This window comes from Thermobia domestica, chromosome 3 (assembly GCF_964235325.1).
Source record: "Thermobia domestica chromosome 3, izTheDome1.hap1.1, whole genome shotgun sequence".
In the NCBI taxonomy this organism is placed as follows: domain Eukaryota; kingdom Metazoa; phylum Arthropoda; class Insecta; order Zygentoma; family Lepismatidae; genus Thermobia; species Thermobia domestica.
The window spans coordinates 222000703-222005562 of record NC_137456.1 but is presented as its reverse complement, the minus strand read 5'-3'; the positions used below and the strand labels follow the sequence as shown (position 1 = coordinate 222005562).

Sequence of the window (4860 nt, the reverse complement as noted above, 5' to 3'; positions counted from 1 at the left end):
CGATTTTGAAAGTTAAAGAGTGGATGATGAGAGGTTGGCCAAAGAAACTGCCTTTTTCTTTCGATTTCAAGGAATATCAAGATATGTTTAAAGACGTTTTCAGTTAGTGGCAGGAAGAACGTAACGTAAAATAGTAACGTTTCTTTTCGCGAAAATACCGAAGGACTACTCGTACAGAAAAATATCTCATTCATTAAATATACATATGTTGTATCTATGGATAAGCGTAATATGTTATTTATGACAGTGTTTTACATTATATTTAAATAAATTCTACTCGTTTTATATTTAGTTAAAATGAACTAATATTTTTTTAACATTTCTATCCTAAATGAAATATCCACCAATTAAGCTAAGTTGTTATTTCTTTAGTTGCTTGAGAATAACAGACTGTCCTAGAAAGTACAAAGCAATTTTATTATTCAAATAAGATAAGCATGAATGAGTTTCTACAACGATTCCGTCAGCGGAAACTCCAGAGAGCAATTCGAGTTCTTATATTGTTCAAGAAAATCATGTTGAATTTCACGATCATAGAGAAGGCGCCCTATGCAATGAAAATGTCTCATTCATTAAATCATTCATTAAATATAGGAAATACATATAGAACATCCTACTAATTTTGTTATAATATGCTCCAACAGATACGGGTTACAAATTATAAATTTAAGTAGAACTTAGATCTTTTAAACTGTTTGCCAAGCCGGATGTACTCTTTCCGAATTCGCCTGAGATCAAACACAATTCATTAGTATTTAAAGTACGTAAACTCTATGTATATTTTTTTGAATTGCTTGTATCCCTGATTTATAACATTGGGATTGTTTAATACTGTAAGGTAATTATTCTATAACAACATTTGTGTTAATTAGATTTCAATGTTTAAGAGGAAACGATATTTGATTTATTTCATCGTTGTTGAGTTTAATAGATGAAAAGGTATTCAGTTGTTTCTCCTTAATGTGAAAATATTTCAACTAATCAATTTTTTTGTTTTACACGTGTGCAGTTAACACAATAGCATAATATGAGAGAAAAATATGTTTAGTTTCAATACTTCTAAGATTATGAGTCAGAGAGAAAAATCGGATTTCAAGCCGGGAAGGCAGAAGAGTTTGGAAAAGAAAAGTCTGGAAAATAGAGGAGGAGACAATTGTTTTTTAATTTTCAAAATTATGATTTAACTGATACATTTGGACAAAATGTGACATTCTACAGGGTCCATCCTTAAAGTAGTAGGACTGAGTCAATTAAAAATAATATATTGACAGAAATAACACTTACGGTTAATATTCTTTGAAATATGATCCTCCTACATCCACACACCGCTGCCAGCGGGATTTCCAGTTTTCATACGCTTCCTGGAAGGCGGAAACTGGAATGCTGTTCAGCTGCCTCGTCCCGACCTGTTGTAATGCTTCCACCGAGCCGTGATGATGCCCTTTCAGGGTGGTTTTGAGGCGGGGGAAAAGGAAAAAGTCTGGTTGGGCAAGGTCAGGACTGTAGGGTGGCTGAGGCAAGTTGCAATGTTATGTTGGGCCAGATACGCTACCACTCGGAAGTCCTTTTGCGAACGTCCTTTTGCTCGCCTGTCAGCACTCGCGGCACCAACTTTACACAAATTTTCCTCATTTGCAATTGTTCGTGCACAATTTCGTGAACTTGGGTTTTAGCAATACCAAGTTCATCGGCAATTATGCAAACAGTTAATCTTCGGTCACTGTCCAGCAAATTCTTCACTCTTGCAACATTTTCCTCCGTTTTGGAGCTCGAGGGTCGTCCTGGCCGTCCAGCGTCTTCAACTTCTTCTCTCCCCTCCCTAAACAGCTTGTGCCACTCAAACACACTCGATCTTCCAATGGCGTTATCACCGTACGCCGTCTTGATCATTTCATGAGTCTCTTTCCCAGTTTTACCGAGCTTCACGCAAAATTTGATGGCGTAACGCTGTTCCAGAAGATTGGCCATGACGCAGCGTGACGAGGGTCACTCGCAGAGGTTACGATGACGAGCGATCTTTACCCTGCAATGGCTGGCAGCCGACTGGCGCTTCTTCCTGTCAATCCTTAGACCCACCTCAACCAACAACAGGTGGAGTAACCGCCGTCAGTCTGTAAAATGAAAAGAAAAAAACAGTCCTACTACTTTAAGGATTGTATTGTATAGTGCTTTTATTATATAGTGCTTTTATAATAGTCCTTGTATTATATAGTGCTTTTCGCTTACTAATGTAGCAAAAGGTTATATTTTGTAAACAATACCAAGTAAAATACACAATAGAAAACTAACGTGAAAAATGTGGGTTTTCTTGTTTGGTCCCAACTCTACCAAATTCTTATAGTGATGGACAAACACTCTGAATATGTTTTGTCAGGTTCTTTTATTTTCACTAACTTTCGACATTAAAGTCTTTTAGTCATTATCGTCATTATAAATGAAATCGAATTGCTCTCTGGAGCTTCCGGTGACACCAATCTTTGTAGAAACTCTTTGATGCTTATGTAAATTGAGTATCTCAATTCCTCAACACCATCTAAGACGCGTCTGTTGTTTTCAAACAATTAAATAAATGACGAACAAGTATAATTCGCGGATATTACTTTTAAAATGTAAATATATATAATATTTCATTTTAACTGGAAATAAAACAAAAAAAATTATTTAAATTTGTAAATTTAAAGTTTTATAAACAAAGTTACTTTCTTCTTAACATTTTAAATTTCCTTCCCAATACTCACTTAAATAATTATATATTGGTAACTTTTAACGTAGAGATCCAGAAAGTTTTACTAGATTGTATCTATCCATACACAGGATAGGGTGAAGGTTGTCGGCCTGCATTGAGATCTATAGGACAAAGACGCGTTAATGACGAAACATTTGTTCTTGAGGGAATATAAACTACATGCAGAAACTTATCAATTGTTGACATATAGAAGAACGTATACTTTATTTCAGGTCAGGATAAGATCGCAATTGCCCCCGTAGTGAGCAGGTGCAATCATAAAAGGCTTTGGCTTTATTCTTAATACATTTTTGACGTATTATACAAATACATGGATATTAAATTACTGTTTATTACTAATAAATCGTTGATAACAACCAGGTAAGCCTAATGTTAATCAGGACCAACTTATAAAATATTGAGTATAACAAACATTGTTTAGGAACTAACTGCTGAAGTGATTAAGAGTTGAGGTATGTATCATCATTAATTTGCACTCATGCCGTTTACACCGTCAAAGAGACAGCTTTAGAATAGCACGCCAAATCGACAAACTATTGTGTAGTAACGAGTTGTGGAGCGCTATCTTCTGGCAAATGTTTCTTTTTTAATTAAAGTTCCTACCGAGTAGGCTCGGTGTTCGGTATACATCAAGCTTGTTGGTTTCTTTCGTGGGACCTTCAATTTTTTTCACTATTCTCAGTCCAACACTATCATTAACCTCATCAGCATCTCCAATACTTTCTTGATACAATTGTGCAACGTTAGACTAAGAAACAAAGCCCACACTTGTCTTCGTTTGACAACACATTCCATGTTACCATATTTTAATTCAGGAGAATTCACCGCGGTACGCAAGTTCAAAATGCATTCAAACTAACAGATACAAATACTTCTAAGAGAAAGAGAAACGACACTTTCATATAAAAATTCATCTGATTTCGTTCATAGTAAGAAGAGTGTCTTTGTATTTATTAGTAGCTACTCCAATTTATTATATTCAGTAGCACTTTTGTATTCTCATATTTTGACTATTCATTTATTTTGTTGATTTCTCTCCATCTCATATTTATTTTTCGCACTTATATTTTCTCTTATATTTTTATGTATTAGTTTAGACTTTATTACTGTTCATAAATGTTATTTTGTTTCAAATTGTTTCGATTATATTAATGTACGTATATGTGTTTGCAACATTTTGCCTTTTGTATATTGTTACGTATACTTTTTCCTTTGATAGTTCAGTACTCAACAAAAATGAAATAAAGAATAATTGATGTTCCCAAATCCCATACCAAGAGAGAGGGTGAAACCTTCTAGTGGCAACTTTTCCCATTCCCACATGTGGATAACAATAAAGATTTCAAACAAACCTTTCTCCCTAAAAAAAGAAAAAAGTTTTCATTGCTGTTGTAGCATTTTAATAGATAGATGTCTTATTTTTAGTCATTTAAGGCTGAGCAGTGTCAACTGGGTAAACATGAATTGGATCATGTGCAGCCAGAGCGAAAAGAGTGCTGAGCCTATGACACTGTTGAAAGCGCATTGCCACAAGATGTCAGATATTTGTTGTTAATCGTGCAGGTACGAGGAACGTAAATATATAAGCAGCGGCGAAAACGAGTGGAAAAAGAGTTAGGGAATGGAGGAATAAGCAATATATTATTGTGTTCACGACAGGAGAGATCAGGGCAAAATATGCTTAAGACTGCAAGATATGTAAATTTACCGCAGGTTAAGATCAGTTCCTTTCCAATCAACGATCCAGTCATGTAATAATCCGTTATTGCGATTTACAGGAACTAAGCTTCCAAGCGTTGCCCACAAGGCGAGGATTGATGTTAGTCACTAATTATGCAAATGATACAAGAACTAGCATGAATAATTTACTTTTCTTAATTCTAAATAGAGGTAATCTTAACAGAATTCAAGAACTAAATTAATCTCTTCAACAATTTTATGATTATGAAAGAGGATGTGTTGCGTTTGAAATCACAGACTTACAGCTATTGTTTGGAGTTGAAATTAGATGGAAGAAATCAAATAGCCTGAAAGCGAGAGACTAAAAAATGAAATGAAATGAAATTTTTGAGTTTTACGTCCAACGTTTATGCCGGTTAGGCTAAAGGAGACGG

General features: G+C 34.8%; 1 pseudogene; it reads right to left on the bottom strand.

Moving 5' to 3' along the window:
* Positions 1–1548: 1548 nt before the first annotated feature.
* LOC145682134 (protein GVQW3 pseudogene) lies at positions 1549–1968 on the bottom strand (annotated as a pseudogene).
* Positions 1969–4860: the final 2892 nt, after the last annotated feature.